Source organism: Girardinichthys multiradiatus, chromosome 19 (genome assembly GCF_021462225.1).
Source record: "Girardinichthys multiradiatus isolate DD_20200921_A chromosome 19, DD_fGirMul_XY1, whole genome shotgun sequence".
Taxonomy (NCBI): domain Eukaryota; kingdom Metazoa; phylum Chordata; class Actinopteri; order Cyprinodontiformes; family Goodeidae; genus Girardinichthys; species Girardinichthys multiradiatus.
The window spans coordinates 38,822,900-38,838,986 of NC_061811.1; the positions used below are offsets into that span (position 1 = coordinate 38,822,900).

At 39.9% G+C, this 16,087-nt stretch overlaps 1 protein-coding gene across 1 annotated transcript in view; it reads right to left on the reverse strand.

Moving 5' to 3' along the window:
* The window catches only part of ehd4 (EH-domain containing 4), a 66,612-nt gene that overhangs the window by 13,372 nt on the left and 37,153 nt on the right, over positions 1-16,087 (reverse strand). The window lies entirely within an intron of this gene.

The window sequence follows — 16,087 nt, forward strand, 5'->3', positions numbered from 1 at the left end:
GAGTTTTCCATTTGTTTCAATATAAATTTGTCTAATTAATGAGGTTGTTACATATAGCTAAACTTCTATTTGTCCCTGGTGAGATTGGTGGAATATTTGTCAGGCTGGAAAGTCTCATAAATAAACAAGGGTGTTGGCACTGGAAGCAAAACGACGTCCGCACCTCCCTCCCCTCTCAGGGCTCAGGTTACACCAGCGGCTCAGAAATTGCCCAGGGGAGATGATGCTGAACAATAAATACAGTCATCAGCAAGGATATTTCCTGCACCTATGAAACAAATTTCAGCTGACAGCAATCACATACCAGAAACACAGAGAGGAAGCAAACTCCTGCAGGGTTAAAACCAAGGAAATTCCTCTTATATGAGGTCTAGTTAGCCTCTGCTTCTATAACAGGGTGACTGATTACTTTACATGTTCCATTTCCTTTAAAAAGGGAAATGCCTTCAGCCTAACAATACTACTTCCCCTGCAGTGTTTTCAAATTATGAGAGTACAACCTTGAAATGAAATGGTGGATAGTCCTAAATATATTCCACACAGGATTTCACCACTAAAAGGCACTGTGGAAGGAAGGGACACCAATGTCTGTACAGTCTACAGAAAATGTCCTCCCAAATAAAACCATGATGAACTATTTCTTTAGTTGTATGGTTAGAACACCTGTCCCTGAAGGAGAGGAACTCACTGAACCAGCTGGCTAAGTGGTCAGGATGGCTGATCTTGGAGTCACAGATGTGCTTGTACCATCAGTATCCGCAACCCCTCACCTTTAGCATACCAAATAACAATATAGGATGGATTTATTCATTAAATTGTATGATACCATTTATGTCTTTTTTTAAATGGTATACTCCAAAAAAGCCTATATTACCAAAAAGACAAACATCCCTATAAAACCATAGGACTGTTCAATGGTTCTTGGCCGTGGGAAGCAAAAACAAATTTAAACAGGAAAGTGTGCAGGACACCGTTTACATTTAAGAAGCATTATTGTTTTGGGGACAAATAACTTCACTTTTCTGATTCATGAGGTTGAGACTTTCAGCTCCATTCTATCAACAAAGGACATTGTAGATATTAGAAATAACCTTTTTAAACATTGAAACACCCCTTTATTACCAGTAATGTGCATTATTAAAATCAGCTTAATAAAATAAAAAATAAAAAACAAATGCCATCTCTAATTAACAGTAATTTGGAATTTACAGAAAAATATAAAACATGGAATTCCAGATCTAAATATCCTCCTAAGAGTTTGTCTAAGAATGTATATTTTCCCTGTTGTAAATGAGTGAGACTCCACCCTCTGATGATGACAGAGTGGCAGGAGATCTGAGTGAGCATTCTGGCCCAGAGCCCAGAGGGCAAACCGCAGCCCCACCCTGCAGACAAGTTATAGCCAAACATGCAACTAGTATTTTCCGCACAGCTTTATTTGCGATATAGCAAAACCTACGCTACGTGGGACAGAAAAGACAATCCCTAATTATACTACAACAAAGTGAACTTGATTCAGTCGCAATGCTTTGCACAAATCTTCCTGGTCAGATACAGCTTCCATTACAGGCTGCTGAACAGAACATTACCATGCCAAAAATGTCAAAGGTCTGTCAGCATCTGCATAGGTTAAAAATGTTTTATTTATATTTATCTAGTTGACAAAAAAAAAATTTAATGACTATCTGAACAGATTGTTTCATGGCCCTTTTAGAGTGTGTTTAGTGTTGGTCAAATAATTCTCAAATTGCTACAAGGATTCAATTCAATTCAGTTTATTTATATAGCGCCAATTCACAACACGTCGTCTCAAGGTACTTCACAAAAGTCAGGTACATACATTACAATTAATCCTAACCATTGAACAGTGTAGTCAGATTCAGCCATTTATTCAAATTGGATAAAAAGTTTTTCTATCTAAGGAAACCCAGCAGATTGCATCGAGTCAGTGACTTATAGCAGTCACTCCTCCTGGATCAGCATCTAACGACAGTGGAGAGGAAAAACTCCCTTTTAACAGGAAGAAACCTCCCGCAGAACCAGGCTCATTGTGAGAGGCCATCTGCCACAACCGACTGGGGGTTTGAGAGAACAGAGCAGAGAAGGAAAAAGAACACAGAAGCACTCCAGGAGTACTTTCTATATGAAAGAAAAGTAGAACATTAATGGTTATAGCTCATTTGGTGGCTTCATCTAGGAGAGAAAGACAGTTAAGCAGATGAACTCTGAGCCAGTTTTCAAGTCTAGAGGATGAAAGAGAGCAAATACAGTTAGTCACATTAAAAGCTCAGTCAGTAGCTATGTCTCGGAGAAAAATAGGGTTAGAAAGACAGGGCCAAGTGGATCAGTAGAAGGTGAGCATTAAATTGTTGGCAGCAGAAGCTTGGACAATGCCCCCTCCAGGACGGTGTCACAGGTAGACACAGAGTCAGGCCAGGTGTAGCTTCTAGGAAAAGAAAAGAGAACATAAAGTTAAAAGCTGAAATAACAGCAAATAATGCAAAATTGGAGAGTAGTGTGAGAATGTAGCAGAGAGAGTGAAAGTGGTCATTATGTCTTCCAGCAGCCTAAGCCTATAGCAGCATAACTACAGAGATAGCTCAGGATAGCCTAATTCACTGTAACTATAAGCTTTATCAAAAAGGAAAGTTTTAAGCCTAGCCTTAAAAGTAGACAGGGCGTCTGCCTCACGGACTAAAACTGGGAGCTGGTTCCACAGGAGAGAAGCCTGATAACTAAAGGATCTGCCTCCCATTCTACTTCTAGAGACTCTAGGAACCACCAGTAAACCTGCAGTCTGAGAACGAAGTACTCTGTTAGGAATATATGGAACAATCAGATCTCTGATGTATGATGAGAGGATATTTCTAATTTTGGCAATTTTCCAGAGGTGAAAGAAGGAAATCCTAGAAACCTGTTTAATATAGGATTTAAATGATATGTCCTGGTCAAAAATAACACCAAGGGTTTTTACTTTATTACCAGGGGTCAATTTAATGCCATCCAGGTTAAGTGATTGACTGAGCAGTTTCTGTTTCAAAGACTCCGGTCCAAAGACGACAACTTCTGAGAAAATTTCAAGTCGTCCAAGTTTTTATGTCTTCAAGGCATGCTTGTAGTCTATCTAACTGGTTGGGCTCATCAGGATTTATGGATAAGTAAAGCTGAGTGTCATCAGCATAGCAGTGAAAATGTAACCCTGTGGTACTCCACAATTAACCCTGGATTTTATAGATGATTTATCATTTACCTGAACAAACTGGAATCTGTCAGACAAATAAGATTTAAACCAGCCTAGCGCTGTTCCCCTGATCCCTACAGCATATTCCAGCCTTTCTAAGAGAATATTGTGATTGACTGTATCAAATGCAGCACTGAGATCTAACAGTACAACTACAGACACAAGGCCATTATCCGAGGCCATAAGAATATCATTAGTGACTTTCAGCAGAGCTGTTTCAGTGCTATGATGAGCTCTGAAGCCTGACTGAAACTCTTCAAACAGGTCATTACTGTCTAAATGCTCACACATTTGATTAGCAACTATTTTCTCAAGAATTTAGATAAGAACAGAAGATTGGATATATGTCTGTAATTTATTAAATCATCTTGATCAAGTGAAGGTTTCTTAAGTAATGGTTTAATTACAGCTACCTTAAAAGCCTGTGGTACATATCCATTTACTAAGGATATATAAATCATATCTAAAATGGGGCTGGTAATCAGAGGGAACATTTCCTTAAATAATTTGGTTGGGATTGGGTCTAACATACAAGTTGAAGGTTTAGATTAAGCTAATATTTCTGATAACTCAGGAAGAACCACAGGATCAAAGCAGTCCAAACACAAATCAGGTTCTACAGTTACTTCCAATGTCGTCACACTTGCTGAGGATGAAGTAATCATCTTCGGGAGTATGTCAATGGTTTTATTTTTAATAGAATCAATTTTATTTAAGATGAATCCCATAAAGTCATGACTGCTGAGAGCTAAGGGAATGGATGGCTCAACAGAGCTATGACTCTGTGTAAGTTTAGCAACTGTACTAAAGAGAAACCTAGGATTATTCTTGTTCTCTTCTATTAATAATGAGAAATAAGCTGTTCTAGCTTGGTGAAGTGTCTTTTTATACAACAGTAGGCTGTTTTTCCAGATTAAGTAGAAATCCTCTAGGTGTGTAGAGCGCCATTTTCTCTCCAATTTTCTAACATTTTGCCTTAAACTATGCAGCCCAGAATTAAACCAGGGAGCCAGCCTCCTATGAATAATTACTTTCTTGTTCTGGGGGGCAACATTGTCTAACGCACCACACAATGATAAACACTATGAACAAGAGAATCGATTTGTGAAGGGGAAGAAACAAAATTATTGCTCTCTTCTGTGTTTTTCTGTGATAATGAGGAAATTAAATGTGGAACAGATTCTTTAAAGGTTGTTACAGCGTTGTCTCATAATTATCTACTATAATGAAATTTTCTTTCAGGTGTGGAGTACTCCGTTAAATTAAACTCAAAGGTTATCAAAAATGGTCAGACAGGAAAGGGTTATGAGAAAATGTTATGTCTTTACACTCAATGCCATATGTCAGCACAAGGTCCAGAGAATGAAGACAAAGGTGGGTGGGTTTGTTAATGTTTTGAGCAAAGCCAATTGAGTCTAAGATAGCCTAAATATAGCATTTATTGCTATCACTTTCAGTGTCAACATGAATGTTAAAATCCCCCACTATAATGATCCTATCTGTATTTAACACTAAATCAGATAAAAGGTCTGAAAAGTTATCTAAAAATTGAGAGTAAGTTCCTGGTGGATGGTACAAAACAACAAACAGAAGTGGTTTTAGTGCTTTGCAATTTGGATGAGGAAAACTAAGAATTAAATATTCAAAAGAGTTGTAGCTATTAATTGGTCTGGGACTAATCAATAAATCAGACTGAAAGATGGTTGCTACTCCTCCTCCTCGCCCAGTATTTCGAGGAATGTGGAATTTTAAATAATTAGTTGGAGTCGAGTCATTTATAGTAACATAATCCTCTTGGTGCAGCCAGGTTTCTGTGAGGCAAAATAAATCAATCTGATTGTCACAAATCAGGTCACTAACTAGCAAAGTCTTTGAAGAGAGAGATCTTATTTTCAGTGTTTTGCCAGCTTTGAACATCTACAGACTGAGGTTTTTGCCAATGAGCTGTGATGACCATGTTGCACCCTGGGGATGGTCTGTTCAGGGTAATATTCGGTGTTAGTTCATTTTTGGGTCTCCACTGATTCCACGTTTGCATTGTCCTACGTTACTTTTTCAAAGCTATAAAGTAAACTTCTAAAGGCTTTCCTTTAACAATGGCTTCTTTTTGCCACTTTCATGTAAAAACTAGATTTGTCAGACATTTTCATGTTTAGACAGTGCATTGAACAGAGCTCTGTGAGATCTTCAAAGCTTGGGATATTCTTTTAGAACCTAACCCTGGTTTAAACATTTCCACCATTTTCTCCCTGACCTCTCTGCTGTGTTCCTTGGTCTTCATGATGCTGTTTGTTTTCTAAGGTTCTCTAACAAACTTCTGTGGCCGGAAACAGAATAGCAGTTTTTAGACCAAGATTACCTCCATAGGGTGGCCGGGCACTCCCTTAGAGATCGGGTGAGGAGCTCGGCCATCCGGAAGGGGCTCGGAGTAGAGCTGCTGCTCCTCCACATTGAGAGGAGCCAGTTGAGGTGGCTCGGGCATCTATACCGGATGCCTCCTGGACGCCTTCCTCGGGAGGTGTTCCAGGCACGTCCCACCGGGAGGAGGCCCAGGGGACGGCCCAGGACACGCTGGAGGGACTATGTCTCCCGGCTGGCCTGGGAATGCCTTGGGCTCCCCCCGGAGGAGCTGGAGGAGGTGTCTGGGGAGACCCGGTCCCGGATAAAGTGGAAGACGACGAGTATGAGTACGAGACCAAGATTATACTACTTATTGGACTTTGTTTAATAATTAGGAGAAATCTTAAAGCACTTGGTTACACTGGACTTCAAGGGGTACTGATTTTTTTGTAAGGTAATGTAGTACCTGGACACCCATTCACTGCAGAATTTTCTCAGATTTCAATTAATTTCTTTTTTTATAAATGTTTGCAAGCAATGGGCACATAAACCTGGATGTATTCTTACAAGTTGGGTACACGTGGAAAACAAAAGGTAAACAAAGTACAATCCAATAAGTTCCTGCCACATTTGTACAGTCACTGAAAAGGGACAACTCAAAAAATATGCCAAAAAGCACACTTTTACCATTAGTGTAGTTTACTGTTACAGTTGCAGGGAGAAGCTAGAATTCTGCAGAACTCAAACATGGATGCAGTTCAGTTCAGAGCATCGAATGTCACTGAATCAACAATAACGACCTCAGTGAGGTTTTACTTCTCGTTGGTAGAATATTATCAGTCTGTCAGTAATGTTAAATTAGTATGCACCGTTGCTGAATAATAGCTGGTCTCCAGGAGGAATTTTACATCTGATGCTGTCATTCACCCAGGCTGACTCAATGCAGGGGCAACAAAGTAAGTGTTTAACAAGAGGAAACAGAAGGTAGCTCTGGAGCATGATCATACAGAAAAGCTAAACAACAGCAAAAACACATCAGATTTGTTACACTTCTGTTTTCCTTTTTTATATTTGATAGTATTTGATTTTAAATACATTATTCACCTGCACATAGAGAAAAACTGCTAATCCTGAAAATCCTCTTTGCAGCATAAAGACACATGTCTTTAGCGTCTTTTATAATCAAACCTGTTAAGAAGCTGCTGTGCTGTTTTTGGTAAGAAATATGCTGCACTTTTAACAGCAAACATAAAGGCTGCAATGCCGTGCATAAATACTCATACTTACTCTTGAACTTTTTCATGTTTTGTCATGTCACAACCACAAACTGTATAAGGTTTCATTTGGCTTTTTTGTTGCAGACCAATGCAAAGTAAAGCACAATTGTGACATTGTAAAAAATAACACACGGTTTTCAATATTACAACTACAAATCTAAAGAGTTTAGTGCATTTATATAAACTTCCTTTGTGACAACACTTAGAAAAGCACCGTTTGTTGCAATTGGAGCTGCAAGTTTTCTTGTGGTATCTCAGCTTTGCATATTTAAAAATGGAAATTCTGTCCCATTGTTTGCCAAACAGCTTATGCTTAGTCAGATTCAATGGAGAGGGTCTGTCAACATGAATTTTCAAGTCTTACTACAGACTCTCAGTAGGATTTAGGACTGGACTTTGTCTGAGCCATTCTAACACCTGAATATGCTTTGATCTAAATTCAGTCTGTATAAAAGGTGAAGGTGCGGGCAGGAAGAATCAGCATGACAGTGTGTTTGACTGAAGACACTCTATTGTTGTATTACTGTTTTGTGAAGAGGATACTCTTAGTTCTCCATTATGTTCTTCATTTATCAAAAGCATTTCTTTACACAATCTTCTCCAGAAGGACCAGAACAGAACTAGCCTTGTTTATCTGTTTATTCAACTATTTTCCTCTTTAGTTTTATTTCTTTTACATTTATAGTGATACATGTTGACAAAAACCAAAACAAAAATACTCACTGAACTTAGCCAAACTTTTTTTCTGACATAAAACAAAGAAATCAAACAAAATGAGTATTCTAAAAAGCAGTAATGTTAACAGTATTTACAGTAAAATTCTAGAATAACATTAATCATATATATATATATTTTTTTAATCCAAGCGTTGATACAGTTATACACATCACTCTTAGCCACTCATCTTGCTACTCAAGATGCTATTGATGACCAATTAAACTCTCTAAAGTATATTTAAGTACATGTGATAATCTCGCTAATGGTAAAATGGACACAAGTTTATGATACCACAATTAAATACCAGGTGGCTCTATATCTAACCATCCGTTCAAAATACATAGTACTGCAGTATATGCAGCAATTCTTAAAACATGCCTATGCTTATATTCAAGACCAGAGCCTATAATCCTAAAACTAGGCAATTTGGATTCTTAGAAATATTGATACCAAATATATCCTTATAGATTTCCAAAAACCTAGGATTTTAGGACAAGACCATATAAGATGACCATATATACCTGGCTAGTTATTACATTTGCAACATGCAGCAGAACACTTGGTAATATATTTACTTCAAACAGCAGGTGTTACATGGAGTCTATGAATAATTTTATATCGAGTCTCATACAATATGTTAGAACATGTAATTTTCTTTGCATTCGGCAATATATTTGTAAATATTACATCATCTATATTGTAAGGCAAAATCTTCAAAATTTTTAATTCATAATGACAGGAGTTTTAGTAAACAACTGTACATAAATACATTCAGACACCTTCATGAGGACTATTACAACGAGGCACGTCATGACGTCATGATGTTTTACAGATTTGTATAATTTTGTTTGTGAGTTTATTTTTGTTTTTATTTATGGGTGCCAGCCATGTATCCCAGGATTTTATAGAGTTTTTTTATGTAACCAGTCACACAAGGACCAAACACTACAAGGTGCAAGACCCTTTTTTATTTATTTAAATGTTCATAAATAAATTATTAGAAATCCCTCACCAACAAAAAGTGTCTGTTATTCTTTTCCCAAAGTTCACAGGGAAGGCAAAGGCTTCCAGTCAAAGGCACGACGGACGGACGGACGGACGGACGTCATCGGCTTCCAGGATGTGTCACAGCGGCTGGAGCACAGAAGCTGACTTGTTGTATATTATTTTTGCAGACCCTACGACAGTTTTAATGATCACCGACACAGAGGCACAAAAAGAGAGATACGAGGGGTTAAATGGGCTTCAGATTCAGGGTAATGGTGAGAAACTGCCATTTTTTCAAGCAGAAAAAAAAAAAGACACCAGCTTGAACAGCGGACGAATCGGGTGAGTCCATGGGAAAACTAGACGTGATCATGGGTGTATATTTAAATGTGAGAGGGTAGTAGGGGCTGAGGGAGAAGAGGAAGAAAAAAAAAAATGCAACCCGTTCTTTGCAACAAGTGGGTTGTCACAACGTGATTTCGCCCGGTATGGTGGAGCCAGGGGACTTGTTGGCGAGCACCTGGCGGGCAGGTTACTCCTCGTGGGACCCGGCCTGGCTCAGCCCGAACGAGAGATGCAAGCACATCCCCTAGTGGGCCAACCACTTGCAGGAGACCATGCATGAAGGACCGGGGCAAAGAGGACTGGGCAGCGGACGAAGATGGAGGCCTCGGCAACTCGATTTCCAGATGCTCAAACTGGCTCTAGGGATGTGGAATGTCACCTCACTGGCGGGGAAGGAGACAGAGTTTGTGTGGGAGATATCGGCTAGAAATAGTTGAGCTCACTCCACGCACAGTGTGGGCTCCCGAACCCAGCTCCTCGAGAAAGGCGGGACTCTCTTCTACTCTAGAGTGGCCTGCGGAGAGAGGCGGCAGGTTGGGGTGGGTTTGCTTGTTGCCCCCCAGCTTGGCTGTCTCATGTTTGGGTTTACTCCGGTTGATGAGAGGGTTGCATCCCTGCACCTTCAGGTCAGGGAGAGGTCTCTGACTGTTGCGTCAGCCTTACATGCTGAGCAGTGGTGCGGAGTACCCGGCCTTCTTGGAGTCCCTGTCGGTGGTGCTGCATAGTGCCCCTCTCTAGACTCATTCTGCCGGGGGATTTCAAAGCATACGTGGGAAATGACAGTGACACCTGGAGGAGTGTGATTGGGAGGAATGGCCTCCCTGATCTGAACCAAAGTGGTGTTAATTTTTTGGACTTCTGTGCTAGTCACGGCTTATCCATAATGAACATCATGTTTCAGCTGGGCACATTATGAGGCGGTGGAGGGAGTTCTTCCCTGGAGGAATCAGAGACTGGGTACTCCATGGAGCCACCATGGTTGTGAAGGGGGACCAAAGGGTATGTTCCAACTACAGGGGGGATCACACTCCTCAGCCTTCCTGGTAAGGCCTATGCCAGGGTATTGGAGAGGAAAGTCCGGGTGATAGTCGAACCTCGGCTTCAGAAGGGGAAGTGTGGTTTATGTCCTGGCCATGGAACACTGGACCAGCTCTACACCCTCTACAGGGTGCTTGAAGATTCATGGGAGTTTGCCGAACAAGTCCAAATATATGTTTTGTGGACCTGGAGAAGGCATTTGATCGTGTCCCATGTGATGCCCTGTAGGCTGCGCTCCAGGATTATGGAGTTGGGGGCCCCTTATTAGGGGCCATACGGTTTTTGTATAAGCAGAGCAGGAGTTTGGTCCCTATTGGCACCAAATCGGACATGTTCAAGGGGAATGTTGGATTCCGGCAGGGCTGCCCTTTGTCACTGGTCATGTTCATCATTTTCATGGACAGGATTTCTTGGCGTAGCCAAGGGTTGAAGGGGTCTGGTTTGGGGACCAGTAGATTTAGTCTCTTCTTTTTGCAGATAACGTGGTCTTGCTGGCGCCCTCTAGCCAAGACCTACAGCATGCAGGGGCTGTACGCAGCCGAATGTGAAGCTCCTTCAAGGCCATGGTTCTCTACACGAAAAGGGTGGAATGCCATCTTCGGGTTGGAGGGAAGCTCCTGGTTCAAGTGGAGGAGTTCAAGTATCTCAGGGTCTTGTTCAAGAGTGAGGGGAGAATAGAGTGGGAGATTGACAGATGGATTTGTGCGGCCGCTGCAGTAATTAGGACTCTGTGTTGACCCGTTGTGATGAAGAGAGCTGAGCTGAAAAGCGAAGTTCTCGATTTACCGGTCGATCTGCGTTCTTACCCTCACCTATGGGCATGATACAAGTGGCTGAAATGAGCTTCCTAAGCAGGGTGGCCGGGCACTCCCTTAGAGATGGGGTGAGGAGCTTGGCCATCCGGGAGGAGCTCAGAGTAGAGCGACTGCTCCTCCACATTGAGAGGAGTCAGTTTATTTGGCCCAAGCATCTCTGTCAGATGCCTCCTGGATGCCTCCCCCAGGAGGTGTTTAGAAATACAGATACTGTTTTCAGTAATATTGTTTCAAGTTCAAACCACATTTGTAACTTGGAAATTGATGGAAATAGCTTCTCATCTGTAAATCAAGAAAAAGATTTCATAAATCTGTCTGAAAGAAGATCCCGTATCATACAGATACCAAGATCATTTCATATTTTAAAGTATATATCTGAACAAGCTTGTCTAAAGTCAAGGTTACAGAAAATAGGTGCCAAAGCAGAGTACAGGTCTAGGATCCAAAAATGTCTCAGAATGTTTTTTCCATGTTTTCAGAAAATTTCTAATCATAAAATTATCTTTTATTCCTTGAATTGAGATTCTACTATTCCATTCATAAATAAGGCAAAGAGTTCGATCCAGTCCAGTTGCTTCCAGCTCCAGATAAGTTGAATTTGTTTCTTTTTTTGAACCAATTCAGCAATATATCTCATTTGAGATGCCCAGTGATAAAAGTTTATATTAGGCAATGCTACTCCACCTTTGTTCAATGGTAGCTGACGTTTTTTCCATTTTAAATACACAAATTTATAAAATAAACCGTGTTAACTTAAAAAGCCTTTCAGTTGGGACTGAAGAAGAAGGGTTACTTAAAAACGGAACATCATCTGCATACAATGAAATTTTATGTATTTTTTCTTTGGCTTGAATACCAGTAACTAAAGTGTAGCATCTTATAATTTCAGCAATAGGTAACATAACTAAAGGGCACAGACAACAGGAACACATGTTTGCACCTATTAAAAATGGAGGACACGTTCAGCTTTATGAAGTCACTGACTGCGATGCTGCTACTCCAACAGATGACAAAAATATAACACTACAATAGATTTATAGAAGACCTGTAACATCTTTCTACAAACACAGAAGGATCTAAGCCTTCTCAAAAAGTCTGATGTCCAGGTGAACACCAAGGTATTGTTATGGTCTGGCTCTATGACCACAACAAATAAAAGGAAGCAATGCATGGAATACCTTAAAATTAGGTTTATTTAACAGAAAAAAATCAAACAAAAGCCCTGGCTGGTTGTAGGAAAAGGAGAGGAGGAGGGAGAGTTACAGGAAGTGGTGGGTCTTAAAACTCTTCTAGAGAGACTGGCCAGCTGTTTCCACTTCCAATCAGCACCCTTTAGGAGCTCTGCAAAAACAAAAATGTTAGAAACGCAGAGGACAGGCCTTGGGCCGTAAGACCCCCCCTCTTCAAGACAGGGTCCCCACTGGAACCCTGATCAAAAAAAATATATAATTGTTCTACCGATATAAACCAAAAGAACCTCAAATCCCATCCCAAGACCACAACCGGTTCCTAGAGGAGACTCAGTTAGAAAAACAAGAAAAAAAAAACAAAAATCTATTGGTTTGATGCCCTGGACAAAGCATCTGCGATGACATTATCCTTTCCCTTGATATAACAAACATGCAAGGAAAAAGATTACAGAAACAGAGACCATCTGATTTAGGCAGCGAAAATAGTAAAAGAAAAGTCAAAGGGTCATGATCTGTATAAACAGTTAAAGGGCCTGCACCCACCTCAAAATGTTGCAATGACCAAATGAGATCAAGGGTCTCTTTTTCAATGACTGAATAATTTTGCTGGTGCCTATTAAATTTCTTAGAGAAGAAACTCACAGGTCTTTGAATTCCAAATTCATCCACTTGCAAAAGGACTCCCCCTGCACCAACGTGACTGGTGTCGACTTGAAGTTTAAAAGGCTTACTTATATCAGGAGCCAACAAGACAGGAGAACTACACAGCATCTTCCTCACCTTTTCAAAAGCCTGCTGACAAAGAGGGGACCAAATGTATTTCACATTACTTTTCAAAAGGTCCGTTAGAGGTGCAACAACAGTTGAAAAGCTCCTACAGAAAGCTCTGTAGTATCCAACTAAACACAAGAATTTCATGAGTTCTTTTTTAGTTGTTGGTGCTAGATACTTTTCAATGGCTTCTACTTTTCACTCACAGGACACAATTTGCCCTGACCCACCTGACAACCATGATAAGTAACAGTTGCTTGCGCAAACACACATTTGGCAAGATTTAATGCAAGATGTGCATCGGCTAGACCATCAAAAAATGTCTTGAAGACCAAGTGTCTGAATACACAACAACGTCATCCAAATACACAGCACAGCCCTCCAAGCACCCAACAACCTTATTCATCAAATGCGGAAATGTTGCCAGTGCATTCCTCAAACCAAAAGGCATAACACGGTATGAATACAAACCACTAGGTGTAACAAAGGCAGAGATTTCACATACCCTTTTAGATAAAGGAACCTGACAATAGCCTTTCAGCAGATCTATCTTACTCATGACTTGTGAATTACCAACTTGGTCAATACAGTCATCCATTTGAGGAAGAGGGTATGGGTCAGGTTTGGTTATGTTTTAACTTTTCTGAAATCTGAACAAAACCGAAACGTTTTGTCTGATTTTGGAAGATGATGCCTGAACAATACTATTCTTTAGCATATAGTCAATCTCAGCATCCAGATGATTGCGTTTTTCTTGATTAACCCTTTAAAATCGTTGCTTTATAGGTTGTGCATCACCCACATTAATATGTTCGATTGTGACTGGTAAATAACATAACACAGCGTCCAATTTTCCAGTACTTCAGAATTCTTGAGTCTCCCGGTTAACGATTCAGAACCTGAAACAGGCAACCCAACTTCATCCCATTCCTCTCCAGCAGATGTCACTGTGTTACCAACACACAGGGTGAACTCCATCCACCAATGCAATCTGAGCTACACGTGCATGATAAGGTTTACAAACGTTGACATGAATCAGGCACTGCTTCCTCCTCCGCTCCGGGGTAGCAATAAGATAATTTTGCTCTGACAGCTGTTTCACAATGGTATATGGACCAGAGAACTTGGCCTGAAATGGAGAACTAACAATAGGAAGTAAGCCCAGTACTTGATCACCTGGAACAAAGACACGATGTTCAGTTTTCTTGTCATACAGGCGTTTCATCTTTTCTTGAGCAGATGATAACTTCTCTTTTTCCAACTGCATAGCAATAAAGAGTCTCTGCCTAAACCCATTAATATAATTCAAAAGGTTTTGAGGTAGTTCAGCTTCCTTCCACTCAAAGCAGTTAAAGGACCACGCACAGTATGACCAAACACTAATTCATTCGGGCTAAAGCCCGTACTCTCCTGTGTCGCCTCTCTTGCTGCAAGTAACAACCAAGGCAGTCCATCCTCCCAGTCAGCATTTATTTGAACACAGTAAGCATGGAGTAAATATTTTAATGTCTCATGGAATTGCTCTAGTACACCTTAGCTCTGTGCATAAAATGCTGTAGATTGATAGTGCCCAATGTGCAGCTGCTTCAAAACCTCTGCAAACGTGAAGAGAAATGTGATCCTTGGTCAGTCTGAATGACTTTTGGTATCCCAAAAATAGTAATAAACTGAGTCAGAGCTCGCACCACAGACCTTGCAGTAAACATGTGCAATGGATATGCTGCTGGATACCTGGTATTCTGACAGTCGTTTAAACTTAACATGGAAAAAACTTCCTGAGCACGACCAACTAAAACACAGTGAAGCAAAACTGTGGTCAGAATGAGACCAGCCCCATGTCTCCGCAATCTTTATCAATTGCTCTCTTGTATACTGCTCCAGAAATTCCATTGATGGAGATTTACTAAAATCTTCAACAGACATGGCTAACTTTATAAATATTACAAACAGTGACTTTCAAAAGAATTATGTATGTATGTATGAGTATATATATTTATTTATTTATTTTTTTGGTTTGTGAATTCTGGATCAAAAACATAGATGTTAATTAGGAAGGTTACTTAAAGTTAATTTAAGTGCAATTAGAGGGAGATGGGGTATGAAAAATAAGTTTTACTTCTTCATACCCCTTTTCAGACAATCTATATTAATCAATAATCAATGTCAGATCTCAGGTTAAATATACTGACAAGTTTACTTATTGGAAAATGTTTATTCTACTAGTTTCTATTTATGTTTAAGTTAATTTGATTTATTTGGAACTGGAAATTTAATTTAATTTAATTTTTACCAAACACTTCTTCGTATGGTATTTGGATATTTGTTTGTTTGTTTGTTATAAGCATTTCTGAAATTGATTTATTTATTTACTGTTGTTTGTCATTGTCTGAAATCATTGTCTGAAATAAATAAATAAATAAATAAAAGAGTAAATTGCTGACTACTCGTGCAACCCAAAACAACTAAACTGAACTTTCCCTGTGACTGCCTACCACAACCTAACTAGCTCAATCCTAGTCTTCAGAGAACAGGGATGGCGGGTACTTATGCACTAAATACCAATAGAGTGGCAAAGCGACTAGTAAACTGGCAACCGCTGTCACCATATGATCTCACACTACTATCCTTGAGCCTATGAATCCCAAAGGGGAGACACACTGAAGCCTACAGGGGAGTCAGTTTTAAATTCCCCTAATTGCACAAATTAGGCAACAATCAACACTCACCACTGGATTCTTCACATGAAGTTGAGAGCAAGCAACTTACCCCAAGCCAGAGAAAGAGGAAAAACATTTTAAACAAAACTTAACATTTCCACACTAGCTTCTCAACTAACTTAACAAAAAATGCTTACAAAAATGATCATTTACTGAATAAAAAAAAAAAAAGTTGTGCAAAATTTCTTTTTCAATTTGAACGAGCCCCCAATTTGTAATGGTCTGGCTCTATGACCACAACAAATAAAAGGAAGCAATGAATGGAATACCTTAAAATTAGGTTTATTTAACAGAAAAAAATCAAACAAAAGACCTGGCTTGCTGGAGAACAATGAGAAGAGGAGGGAGAGTGGTGGATCTTAAAACTCTTCTAGAGAGACTGGCCAGCTGTCTCCACTTCCAATCAGCACCCTTAGGGAGCTCTGCAAAAACAAACATGTTAGAATCCCAGAGGACAGGCCTTGGGCCGTAACAGTACTAATACTACTCCACCACCTTCACCTCTTCACATCATTTGAAGTATGACAATAAAACTGAGGGTCAAAAGAGCGTAGGGTAATCTGAGATGCATCTATCCAAGACATTTGCATAAACAAATCCAACATTTTGTTCTCTCTGGTAGAGCAGCTGACTAACTGAAATGTTGAAC